Here is a 13,508-nt window from a genome sequence, read left to right as displayed (position 1 = left end):
GAGAGGCTCAGGAACAGAGCGCAGGAAGTGCGCACACAGCCTCGTAGGGGGGAGGAGGAAGAGAAAAACAGAAAGCACTTCAGAAAGGAAAAGAAAAAGAAAACCAACTCCTTTTCAAAGCTTTTTGCAAATATTGCTTTTTCTCCCCTCCCTCATTTTCCAACAAGCTGCAATCAGCATTCAATATTGCCACTCAGCTCCCAATTTCACAGGGGCTAGGTATCCACAGTGCTCTGTAAATGAAATAAATAAATACATCTGGCCACGTATCGCAGGGGTTTAGCTGGGAGCTGAGCTTCTTTGAAAATCTGGTCAATCACAGTGACATTGATTTCAGGACAATTACTCCTGATTTACACTGGTGTAAATGAATGGAGAGGCATTAAACTGCTGACTGGGGAGTCCGTACGCAGGCAGAGCTCATTAGGAATCCGAGTTCCCATTCTCTGAAAGATTGAGATCAGCTTCCCCATCCAAATCAGGACCAAAAATGGCCTGTTTTTCTTAAAATGGAACTAAAAATGGGTGAAAAAAAAAAGGCACTTGGGTTCAATAAAAACTAACATTTATCAGTTTGACTCTCTGAAATGTTATTCTTATCTAACAAACACGGGTAAGCCAAGTTTTCCCAGTGTCATAACGAAACAATTGGCTTTGAGCTTTCTTTTTGCCCAAATAAAACCTAATTGGGGCTGGGGAAGACAGAAACCTGTTTTTCACTGTACACCAAACCTGCATATCCACACACAAACCCATTTGCCCCCTGCATTTCCCACTGTGTGCCGGGGAGTTGTCCGGCCCCTGCTCCATCACTGTGGTGTGAGCAGGCAGCTGAGACAAATGCACCCCTAGCAGGGTGGAGAGGGGGAAAGGGGAAAGCAGAAATGCCAGGAACACTTAAAAGCTAATATTTAGGGGTATAGGGTCTTTGCACCGTGAGGACAGCCATGGAGGGGATCACGTTTTTATCTGTGCTCTTTGCCGGGAAGGAGAGGAGGGGAAGAGGCTAAAGCTCTTTGAGGGCCCCTCCCTTAGTTTTTAAAATACTTTTTACCTGGATGCATGCCCCGGACATAAATCACTGTTGCTCAGGATAAATGGAAGCCCGTAAGTGCCACGCACGCTAATGACAACATTCATCACACACTGAACCGCTCCATATTGCAGCAGTCTCCGGGATGCCCGAGGACATATGGACCCAGCGTGCTCCAGCAGCCCCCGCTCCCCCCGTTCTCCTCACCACTGCCAGCCCTGCAAAAGCCAAGGCGACCTCCAGGTGCTCCTGCACTGGTTCCTTGGGGGAAAAAAATAAAGTGCACAAAATAGCTTCATTCAAAGCACCGTCTCACAGCACTTTCCCATTCTCCTGAGCAGGTTTCACGCTGGATTCCCAAAATACAGGTCTGCACCCCACAGGACAAAAAAGAACCCTCCATCAGAAGTCACCCGTCAGCAGCATGGGACATATCCTCTGAAGCAACCAAATTCCCCAGTGGCTTGCTGGTGATCCTGCTCTCCTACAAAGTGAAATGAATTGGCTTAACCATCAAGGAAATCGGCACAAAGCTCTAGGAAGGGGTTTGAGCTATAGGAGCTGCTCCAGAGCAGCACTGGGCTGATATCAGGCAGAGAGTCAATAGCTGCAGCTCAGCTGATGGATGGGGATGGGATCGTGTCTTTGTCCCTCTAGGCACTCAAACACCTCCCATGGGACAGGGCAGTTTAGCAAAATAAAGTTTTCGTAATTCTGTACCGGTACTGAGGGGACGTTCAGAGCCTTGTAGGTCCAATTTGGGACAAAATTCCAACCCCAGAAATAGTGATTTAAAAGCAGAAGGGAAAAAAGGCACTGTCTCTGAAGGCACAGCTCGGGGGGTTCTTGCGTGTGAAATGCATTCGATGTTGCTTGCACGGCAAGTCTGAAGGGGACCACTAGGTTAGGGGATCCACCATTTCACAGCACAGCCTGAATGGTCAAATAGGTCACTCTGTAATTACTTATATTTATTGAGAAATGTATTTTAAATGAGATTTTCTATTTTTATTTTTTTTTCTGCAGACATGTTTCAGGTTCAAGAGTAAATGTTCTCAAGGTGCAAAAGCTGGTCAGAAGTCAGAAGGACCAGAAACCCTGCAGGGTATGGGAAGCTAAGGTAATATCCACTGCATGATTCACAGCAGGAATCTAAAACTGGGTCTGTCTCACACCCCTGACTGAGCTGATTTCTTGCCAGACCAAACTCTTTCCCTCTAAAATATCTGAAAGAACAAATTCTTATTTCAACTCTGGATATATTTTAAAAAAAAGAAAAAAAAAAATAAAAGAGCAGGGTAGCCTTCTCATTTCCTGGCTTTGAGCTTTAAGGACAAGGTGAGAGAGCAATTTCCTCCATTTCCTAATTTAGCTAAGTAAGTTGCATAACTTGGGTTCAATTTAAAAACAGAACATACAGCTATATCCACAAATGACATGGTTTGCATTGGAAAGAAAAAATGAAATAAATGCACTACTCAAATAATGAGCAGTTAGAGATTTTGTTTGCTTGCTTGCTTGTTTTCTTAAAACCTATCAGAAAGTTAATTTTGTGTTTGAGCTAAAGCAATTGTTTATGAAGATGTTGATTATAGTCATCTTGCTGCTTTCCCATGGGCGTTGAGGGAGGAATATCAGCACAGACTGAAGGGGAATGTGGCATTACCCAAGTGAAAATCAGCATTAGTTTTGGACAGTGTTCTGAATACCTCAAAATATTCATGAGCAGGAACATTCACTCAAATGGAAATAAATAAAAGTTTATTGAAATATGAAACTGCAAATAGAAATGGCTGTTTTAGCCCTTCTCAGCAATTATGCAGGAGACATTCATTTCCTAGCTTTTATATGCAACTAAAAAGATGCTTTAAAGTAATTTTATAATTTATTTACTCAGGGAAAGCCCAGCTCAGATGCAGCAGCTGTTTTATTTTTCCTCCTCTCTCCAAACCCCAGTGCAGAAGACTCTGCTCGTTCCTTACCCAGTTTCTAGTTAGGAGTTAGGAGAGAGGCAGATGGTGCTCCTCAGGTCACTGTGGTGGCCAGAACTGACCCCAGACCCCCTTTTCCAAGGCTATTTCATTTCATTTTTCCCTTAGAGTCATCTAACCCAGGAGAACACCAGGAGGGGGCTATGCTTGAGGAGAGCTGGGATGGCAGGACGGGGTCTTTTGGAGCAGAGCTGAAGGAGGGAGGAACAAAATGGGGCTGACAGGACAAGATCAGGGATGACAGGCCACCATTAGCCAAGTGTTGGGCTGAAGCATCCTGGAGTTTGTGTCATGTCTGGCTGGGGGAGATCGCAGCTTAAACAGGCAGAGGCAAGCAAGAGGAAACAAAGGCATGAAGCAATGCTACAGGCTGGTCTGGGACCCTGCACATCACTGGTAGAGCTTAAAAAGTGACCTAGAAATCCTAATGCAGCAACTGCAGCTTCCACTGGACATCTCACAGCAAGGAGCTGTAACAGCCATGTACTGCCTGGGGAACAACACCAAAAATCCACCTTCAGAGCAGTCAGGGGGGCAGGCTGGCTCCTGTTCCCTTGCACTGATCCTGGGCCATGCTGCTGCTCCAAGCCAGAGATTTGGCTTTCAGAGGAGGAGCTGTTGTGATACACATCCTATTTCGTCAGGACTGCTGCTCAGGGAGAGGTTAGAGAAGTAGAGGTGCAACATAAGGGCTCTCCAGGTCTGAGCCCAGCTGCACAGCACAGATAGTTTTTAAATATAAATATATATACATGCCTACCATGTACCTTCATCTTGTTAGACTGAGCCAAGTCAAGCTGAGTTCTCAAGACACTTAATTTCATAATTCCCTTATTTCATGGGTGAATTTCATGTGTAGAAAAGCAAAGAATTAGTGGAATGAGTGTGCTTTGCAGGTATAAGACCGAATGAGGTCAGGACGGAGGACACCTTCTTCCATGAAAAATTTCAAGTTGCATTTTACATTTTTTATGGGGAAAAAAAAGCTTCATTCCTTCATCCTGGAAGGTCAAATACTTTATTAAAAAGTCAGGAAAATAATTTCTTAGTAGAGGAATTATTTTTATGTTCTTCAAGGAAAGTTTAACAACTTCTCAGCCATACTCTTCTCCCGTCCCTCTGAGTCACCTGTTTGAGGACTAGAGTCCATGTGTATGTACCCTGTGTGCAGAAGGGAAACCTCTCCAAAGAGATCTGGGCTTGCTATTTGCTTAGTGAGCCCAACAGACATACCAAAGGTGGCCTCGCAGCTGCTTAGCAGGAGCAAACATGGCAAAGGTTAAGGTGTAGATATTTGCTCCTGCCCCTGGTGGAGGAATCCTGCTCCCATGCTCACCTCCGCCTGCATCCCTCTGGTCTGTTTGTGGCAATAAAAATGGCGATGAAGTGTGGTGTGAAATGGCTGCCAAGCTGGAAAAAAAAAAAAAAAATCCAGCTGGCTATGCTCAGTGCAAATTTCAAACAAGCAGCCTTTCAGATCTGCTAATATTTCAGGGACCATTAATCACACACCCAGCTCGCTGCTACAGCAGGTGATTACAGGTTAATAAAAGGGGCTTGAAGTCAAACCTAAAAGAGAAGTGCGATGACAAGCGAGCGCTCCCCTTCCTCCTCGAGTGGCAGGAGCTGAGCAGCCTGCCCGGGGCAGAGCAGGGAGCTTCACTGCTCGCATGTGCCCCTCTGGCCACCAGAGCACTGCTCCCGTCCCCTCCTGGTAGTGGATGGAGCAGTCACTGCCCTGAGCACCCTTTGCTCCTCTCTGTGCTCTCAAACCTCCGTGCATCAAAAAAGAGCACTGAGGCTTCCTCTTCTACCTCCACAGGTGTTTCATATGTCCTGTTGGTGTTTCTCAGCCTTACCAGGGTCATCTCCCCCCACCCAGGAGATCTTTCCAGCACTCTGCATCCTCAATCTGCCCAGGCTGCATCCAGCTGGGTGGGTTGTCCTCTCCTGCCTCTCCCACCAGCCACCAACCTGCCCTTCTCCTGCCTCGTGCTTGCATATTTACTCCATTTCGAGCAGCTTTTTGTCTCATTTCACATTTATATGGACAGGGGGAAGTCAGAGACCTCCCGTGGGGAGCATGACCCGAGCTGGAGCTGTCCCCACACCCAGGCTGGGGGGAGATGGCAAACGGGGACAGAGGACAAGTGCCAGGTGTGTGTGAGCTTGTGTTTTTTTCATGGAGAATTGAGGAAAAGAGGGATGGAGGGGAAGGAAAAAAGCATCAGTGGGAGAAAAAATCAGATAAAAAAATAAAAAGTGCGAGTGAGTGAGGGAGCACATGCGGGGAGGCAGCACTTGTGAGCAGCACGGGCTCTAATCTCGTTACTGCCTTGGGTTCGGGAGGCTGATATACCCCTGAGGACAGGTTGACATTTTGATGCTCCTAGTTAGGGAAAACATGAACTGGGGGAAGCTGCATTAACAAGCAAATAAATTTATGGTCGGCTGGCACCAAAATGAATCTCGCTGTTTGTCGGCAGCATTTTCTTGGTGATATATGAAGAGGGCGAGCTGCCGGCAAAGCATCCCTCCCTGCCCCTCGCAGCCAGCGCTCGGTGCTGGAGGAAGGTCATGGGATTCCTGGTGCTCCCAGAAAAGGAACTGAACAAAACCAACCTGAGAAGCCAGGCTGGAGGCAGGTATCCTGCAAAATGCACTGCGAACAGCCCTAGCTGGGCTCCATGCACCGGCAGGGGAAGCGCTGTCCTCATGGAAACGAGACGTCGCTGATTTACAGCCGAAGCCACAGCGACCGCGACTCCAGGCAGCTCGCATCACTCATGGGGGAATGAAAATAAAAATCCCCCAGTGCCTGCAGAGGGCTGGTGCTGGAGGAGCAGCCCCCAGAAAGGGCTGGGGGAGTCCTGGTGGTCCTTGGTGCAGTCACTCGGCCTCATCCTGCCTTTGGGGCTCGCACCTTCCCCGAAGGGCTGGGAAGGGTTTGGGTGCTTGCAGGTCCCTCAGGGGGAGGTTCCTGAGAGGTGGTCAGGACGGAGCACAGCACTGGAGAGTTTGGGTTTGTAAATCCCTGTCTTCTCGCTGAGGTGGGCTGCTGCCTCCTGAAGTATAAAACTTCACATGGTCTCGAATCTTTACACAGAGGGGGAAAAAAAAAAAAAAAAAAAAAAAAAGACGTGAAATCTGGACTTTCTCGACTCCCCCTCCAGCACAGGAAACCTTTTGCTCTGAAAGCTTCCCCCAAGGCAGCTCGTGCACAACAAGGGTGTCAATCACGGGGCTTCGTCTCGCTCTTTCAGGATCCGGATCAAAATTCGCCCAAGACAGAACTCTTTTCGCAGACATCCATGCGCTTTTCATTGCACTTTTATTTTCCATTTAGGAGTATGATCAAATTAAACCTCCCAGCCCCTCCACATAGGAGAACAGGAGGAACAGCACGTACCGAGCTGCCTGCTGCGTGCTTCGGGGAGAGCCCAGCACCATCAGCACCATTCAGCTCCATTCAGCACCATCCATTAGCAGAGGCAAAAGCGACCACAGGCTCCGATTCTCTTCCCACATGCAGCGATGCTGATCAGGTGCATCTCCACAAACGAGCTAAGGGGAGAGCCCAGCCACTCTTCTGTCCTTCCTACCCAAATAACCCATTTTCCAAGCAAGCAGAACTGGGAATTTATAGAAGCAACAATAATGATTAATCTTGATTTGCACTTACGGAGGCAGGTGTCAAGGGCTGTTCCCACCTCCCACGGAGGCAGAGGGACGTGGGGACAGCTTGGAGCTGGCCAGCCCTCCAGGCTGGGACAAAGGACATGGCACCAAGACAAGCCCATGAGGAGCTTTGGGGACAGCAAAGTGTCACCAGCCGAGGCTGGGACAAGCCTGAGGTTCCCAGCCTTGTATCTTGTTTCACGAATGCTCAGTTCTGATCATTAATTCACTGGCAGCCTAAAAATCGCAGAAACCTCAAATTTCACCAGTTCTGTTGGCTAAGAAGGAGCTCAGAAAATGCACAAGGATATAAATCTGAGGCATGGGAACTAAAAAGTCATCAGCGGGCTGGTTCACCAAGGGAAGTCTCCTTTGTGCCACGGAAGCTCAGCAAACCCCAACCTCTCTTCTCCGCTGGGTACCACCTCCTCCCTCTCCATCCCGCCTCCCCATTGCAGCTGGCACCTAATGAATCTGGGCAATTTTATTCCATGTGCGTTCATTCTCCCCACTCACTGAGAACTCCAGGAATGGGCGAGGTGCTGAATTCCTGATTTCCCAATATCAAAGCCCTGGTGAGTTCAGCTGGGTCAGTCTTTGTGAGCAGAAGTATGGGAGAGAGAGCTGAGAAGTGAGGAGAGGAGGGAGCTGCAGTCCCCAGGGAGTCCCTGTGCAGGGGGGTGAAGTCCCTATCTGCCCACCCTGGGGAAAGGAAAATCCCTTCTTCTCACACAACTCACGTTCACAGGGATATTACAGGCTCAGCACACCAAAAACCAAGCAGGCTGAGCCCGCACCACCTCAGCACAACTGACGATGCACCCAACCCGCTGTGCAAGGAGGTGTGCGCTCACGCCGGGCAGGCACGGGGTTGCAAAACCCAAACCCATAACACCTGCAGGACAGGAGCACGCTGGTGTATGTGTGTGCAGGAGAGAGAAATTCTCCTTTGTGTGCACAAACATGTACATTGTTGCATGCCCTCGATGTGTCTCACTTCGCCAGCATGGGCTGATGGCGAGGGTTGGGGTGCCCTTGGAGTGTGTCCCCAGGACACACCAGGGAAGGGGGGACAAGGCTGGTGGCAGAGGAGGGCACGGGGAGGGATTTTTACCACCCTCAGGCACAAGAAATTCCCCCGTACAATTAAGCTTACAAGTGTTCGGGACAGGCCTTCGTTCGGTTAATTTTCAAGGCCCTTCATATCGCATCCCAGCCAAGCCAGTGCCTGAGCACCCCTTCAAAGAGCTGCTCCCCGGGCCCAGCCTTATCAGCGTGCCTCAGACCGACTGATTTGCCTACTGGCATCGCCGTGCCTGCCATTTCCCCCGAAAGGATGCAGCCACGGCTGGGCCAGGGCTGCCCTCAGCCCTCGTTTCACCCAGCAAACCCTTCCGCAGGCCCCTGCACCCCCTTCTGCTCCCCCTTCCCCATCCCATCCCCTATTGCTGTGTCCCAGGGGAGGCGGAAGGAGATGATCTGACCTGCCCACCATCAGGGTGGCCTGCCAACTATATCAGTTAAATCATAACTGAGCAGCGGGAAAAAAAAATCTACAAATTCACAGAGAAACGCATATGTGTTTCTGTGCAAATATTTACATATAAATACACCTCGGTTTATAAGTAAAATTATAAATTACGATTCCTCCTGACCTGCAGATTACACGTGCACGCTGTTCTTTACATTGCAAATGGAAATCTGAGCACAGCTGGGTCAAAAGTTTCCCCACAGAAGGGTTTTCAGGCAGGGGATGCTGCTCAATATATGCAAAGTGGTTTGCAGGAGGATGACAATTCCACTTACATTTTATTGCTTTTTTAAAAAAAAAAAATATCAAAATGATCCAGTTCTTCTTTGCCATTTATTTTGCCTTTCTTTTTTTTGACTCTCACCACATCATCACTTGTAAAAGACTCTAAAAGTCAAACTGGAAGCCTCGGAGTGTGCTTATCAGCTATCGGAGCCAGAACAGTTCGGCGCTGACAGTGATATTTCTAAATGCAAACACTTTTTTTCCAGATTATTCTGGTGTGGGTTTTTTTTTCAGGAAAAATAAAAGATTTTTTTTTTCTGTACTTTGGAATGAAACGAGCCATGGGACTTTCACAGGACCTAAAATCTGAGTTGTGCTCTCCTCTGCGCCTGATGCAAACGTAGCCTCCACGTTTCATAACACCGGCCCCAAAGTGCCACCCATGTCTATTCCTGGGAATGTTGTGCTCCACACAGAGCCAGCGCCGTGAGGAAAGCAGTGAGCCTCTTGCCAAAATGCACCCAAGCCTGTATTTCATCCCAAATCTCATTTCTATATTTAGTGGTAGCGCAATTCCTACCGCAGTGGTTCTGGCAAAGACCCCGCAGCCCTTCTGAAGTGGAAAACTGAGCAGTGGTTAAAAAGCACCACGAAATTAAGAATAATAAATAAAACAGCGGGATGAAATGCATGGCGGAGATGCCCCAGACCCTCTCCGTGCACAAATTCCGCACAAGTGGGACAAAAACGGGGCCGGTGTTGAGGGGGGGCTACAGCCTGGGACCCTAACGTGCCTCTGTTTTAGGGTTTCAGAAGCTCTCTCAGCTGCTCCCTCAGGCTGCCAGCGGTGCTTTTCTAGAGCAGAGCACGGTTTAGCGGCCCCGCTCCCCGGTGTTTCAGCCCGGACCCGGGGGCGCTGGCAGAGCCCCGCGGTGGAGCTGCGGCGCCACCTGCTGCGTGCGGGGCTGCCCCGCTCCGCACCGCTCCGCACCGCGGCCCCGCAACTGCGGGATGGGGGGGTTGTGGGGACGGGGGCTACGGGATGGGAGGTGTGGGGGTGTGGGGCTGGGGGCTGGAGGGATGTGGGGGTGTGGCGTCGGGGGTCTGTGGGGCTGGGGGGCTTCAGGGTTGGGGGGCTGGGGGCTGGGGGGTTGGGGACTGGGGGGGTTGTGGGGCTGGGAGCTGCAGGGTGCGGGGCTGGGGGGCTGGGGGCTGCTGGGCTGGGGGCTGGGGGGTTGGAGGGCTGCAGGGTTGGGGTGCTGGGGGCTTTGGGGCTGGGAGGTTGTGGGGCTGGGGGCTGAGGTGCTGCAGGCTGCGGGGCTGGGGGGTTGCAGGGTTGGGGGGCTAGGGGTTTGGAGGGATGCAGGGTTGTGGGGCTGGGGGCTGGGAGGCTGTGGAGCTGTGGGACTGCAGAGTTGAGGGGCTGGGGGCTGCGGGGCTGGGGCCTGGGGGTTTGCAGGCTGTGGGGCTGCGGTGCTGTGGGGCTGGGGGCTAGGCCTGGGGCCTGCGGGGCGGGGGGCTGTGAGGCTAAGGGGCTGGGGTGTTGTGGGGTGTGGGTTGCAGGCTGCAGGGCTGTGGGACTGGGGGCTGCAGTGCTGGGGGGGTATATATATATAGGCAATACAGATACAGATATATGTCATATTACTATATATATCTATATAGATACCTATGTTTATATATAGGCTTAGACATAGGTGTAGATCTATCTATCTATCTATCTATACTCATGCATTTCCTCTGGGACAAGGGATATATATATATATATGGCATATATATGGATAAATATATATGAATGTATATATATACACGTATAAAGCTATATATAATAACAACTACTATATATATTACTATATATATATTACTGTTTATATTAATATTATAGAATCATAGACTGGTTTGGTTTGGAAGGGACCTTGAAGATCATCCCGTTCAAACCCCCTGCCATGGACAGGGACACCTCCCACTAGACCAGGTTGCTCAAAGCCCCATCCAACCTGGCCTTTTTATATATATATATATATATATATGTATATATTTATATTTATATATATTTATATTATTTTTTTTCACAGATCAGAAGGATTGCCTTAAGGATTCTGAGGAAATTCACGGCAACAAGAGCAGATGGAGATGGGAGAATTGATCCTAACACAACCTGTCCTGAAATGCAAAGCTGAGTTTCAAGTGAGGTATGGGAAAACTCACTGTGCATGACGCCCGGCCAGCCTCGCTGTCCCTGCACAGGGCTGATGCTCGCTCCTGTGTGCAGGATTATCCCTTTGCTGCTCCCAGCGTTGGTGCTGGGTAGGGGGAGCCCCATGGGCTGAACCAGGGGAGAGGTGACCGTGCAGGTGTTTCAGTCCTCGTGGGAAGAGAAGGACTTCTGTGTGGCAAGGGCCTTTCCTGTGACTCCTGCATATTTTCTAAGCCTGGATGGCTGGCACACATCTCTGAACTTCATTGCAAAGCCCTTGCCTTGCACTACCCTGTCCCACCAGCATCCCACTGCCGTCCTCTGCTCGTGCCTATGTTGAAAAAAGAGTCACCAGGGGCCTGGCGAGTGCCAGTCCTCAGCACTGACAAAGAAAAATGGAGAAGCAGGATATGTGCCTTACCCACCTCATCCAATTTAGTGACTCAGTATAAGCTATCACAGGCTCCCACCCCAAAAAATCTGGGCAGCCTGAGCAAAGGAGCACAAAGCAAAGCTGGCTTTGAGCAATGCCCCAGGGACTGAGGCCGGGATGGCTGCAGGAGCAGGCAAGGCTCGGGCAGCGTGGTGCATGGGGTCAGCAGCAGCCAGAGTTAAAAATACAGAGAGGGCGAGTTTTAAATGAGCTTTTGGAGCTTTAAGTGCAAAGAACAAGGGTCCCTTTGAAAGGCGCTGGTTGAAGCGGGTTGAGGTCAGCCTGTCTGAGCGGCACTGCTGCTTGGGGAAGCCTTGCTGCTCGATCAGGCGAGAGCTGGCAGGAAGCAGGAAAAAAAAAAAAAAAAAAAAGTTTGCATTTGGCCAGGGCTCATGATGTGTGGCCATAGGCACAGGGCCCCTGGCCATGCTGGAGAAGAGCACCGCAGGCTCAGGAGATACGGGCGGTTTGGGGGAGAGGGGGCTCGTGAGGTCCTGGCACAGCTTTTGGGAGCCCTTTAGTTCTTAATTCGATGCAGCACTGACCTGGCAGCACTGAGAGGCTGATCAGGAACCTCTGAATACAGAGGACTGCTCTTCTTGGGGCACTACTGCTTTCGAGGGCATTGCAAAACTCTTACTTTGTTTACTTTGCATGAAAATTTTCTCCAGAAGCAAAATGTGAATTTAAATCCCATAGTTCACTTGCACTTTCTTTTGGGGAACCAGGAGGAAAGGATGCAAAACATTCCCAGAATGTTTCGGGAATATTTCTTTTTGATATAACAGTAAAACGGAGGACAATAACCACTCCTTTATCCGGCAGGCCTGTTAGTGAGGCTTCGTTAACTCCGAGATTCAATTAAAGTCTGTAAAATGCTTTGAGCTGCTTGACCAAAAGGCTCTTATGAAAATTAATTCCCTGCTTTTGTACCCGCTCAGCTCCGTGCCCCCAGAACGGGCGTGATGGGGCTGGCAGTGGGCGTGGGGCGCTGCAGGCAGCTTGGCCGAGGGTGCATGGTCTTTAGGAACTGCTTTTCCTGGCCTTCAGGCACTGCTTTTCCTGATCTTTAGGCACTGCTTGTCCCCGGGTAGCCGGCTTGCAGCTGCAGGCTGAAAGCAGCGCGCTCATCTCTTCGCAGCTGCAATGTTTGCCTAGCTGGGGAGCCTGGTGAGACGGTCTGAAGTAGGAGTGGGGGGGGTTAATTGTGGGTTTTATGGCTGCTAAGAGTCCCCCGGAGCCGCGCAGGCTGCCTGCTGCACAGGCAGAGCCATGCTTGGGCTGAGCTCTGCTCCGAGCATCCCCAGCGGAGCAAAGGGGCTCTCAGACGGATGCTGCCTGGTGGCAGCGGTACCAGGCTGTTCAGACCTCTGGTGTAAATCCCGTGACTTGGAGATATGCTTGGTCCGTCGCAAGGAATCGTTTCGACAAAGCATGGCCTGGAGTGGGGTTCTGCTGGCAGCCTGGCAGGCCCTGCCCTGCCAGCATCCCCCAGCTGGAGACCTATTTACGCAGCTCTCTGCACAGAGCACCGCTCTCGGGAGCCCATTCCCTAAGGAGAGGAGTCGATAGGAGACGTGGGGCAGCAACAGCAGCATCCTCGTGGGCTTTGCCATGTACCCAGAAGGAGCAGGGAGACCCCTGGAGCCCGAGAAACCAGAGCCTGAGAATCCACACCCTCTGAGCGTGGCCATTTCCTCAGTTTCCCCAGCTGCAGACAGCTCTTGGAGTGCATGCAGGGGCTGGAGAGCCTGGCACTGCTGTGTGCAAGCAGGGAATTTGCCAAAGAAAAGGGGAAGTGGAGGGGAAGGAGGGAAAGGGAAAGCACGGAGGGAAATAAAAAAGAAAAATGGGCGCTGGTGAGACACTCTACTCTGGATTTAAATAAATCCCATCTCTTTTCTCCTGCTCCATGACAGTTCTGACTGGAGGTTTGCATTCAGCATAGGCTCCTCGGTAAACAAATATGAGAGTTTTATGCAACAGAATAATTGTTTAGTATTAAACAGCTCTCTCCATTTGTACACTTCGAGCCTCAGACAGCTGGCAGAGCCGACGCTCCTGGCTCAGTCAGAAAAGGAAAAAAACCTCAGGTACAGGGGGAGCCTCGTGGTCAGCCCCGTGCCCATCAGGACCCCCAGGTTGTTCTCTGCGAAGCTGCTCTCTGGGTGCTCAGCCTCAGCGTGTGCTGCTCCCTGATGACCTTACTGGATGAAGGAATTTGCAGTTCCCCAGGTTTAACTCAGTAAGGTTTGTGCCCATCCCTCCAGCCTGGAGAGGTCCCTCTCGATAGTGCCACGACCACCAGTCTGCCAACAGCTCCTTACAGGTTTGTGCCACCCACAGCCTTGCTGTGCACCCTCAGTGCCATCCTCCTGGTCGTTAATGGTCACCAAAGCGATGGTGGCCCCAGTATGGAC

The 13,508-nt window shown here is 50.4% G+C and overlaps 1 long non-coding RNA gene across 1 annotated transcript; it reads left to right on the top strand.

Annotated features, from left to right (window-relative positions):
• The first annotated feature begins 10,373 nt into the window (after window positions 1-10,373).
• Window positions 10,374-13,003, top strand: LOC121057627. The gene is made up of 3 exons (XR_005813863.1): window positions 10,374-10,433; window positions 10,534-10,650; window positions 12,604-13,003. It is a non-coding gene; the product is annotated as an uncharacterized LOC121057627 (long non-coding RNA).
• Window positions 13,004-13,508: the final 505 nt, after the last annotated feature.

This window comes from Cygnus olor, chromosome 19 (assembly GCF_009769625.2).
Source record: "Cygnus olor isolate bCygOlo1 chromosome 19, bCygOlo1.pri.v2, whole genome shotgun sequence".
Classification (NCBI taxonomy): Eukaryota; Metazoa; Chordata; class Aves; order Anseriformes; family Anatidae; genus Cygnus; species Cygnus olor.
Note: the sequence above shows the minus strand (reverse complement) of the source record. Positions and strands in the feature narration are given on the sequence as shown.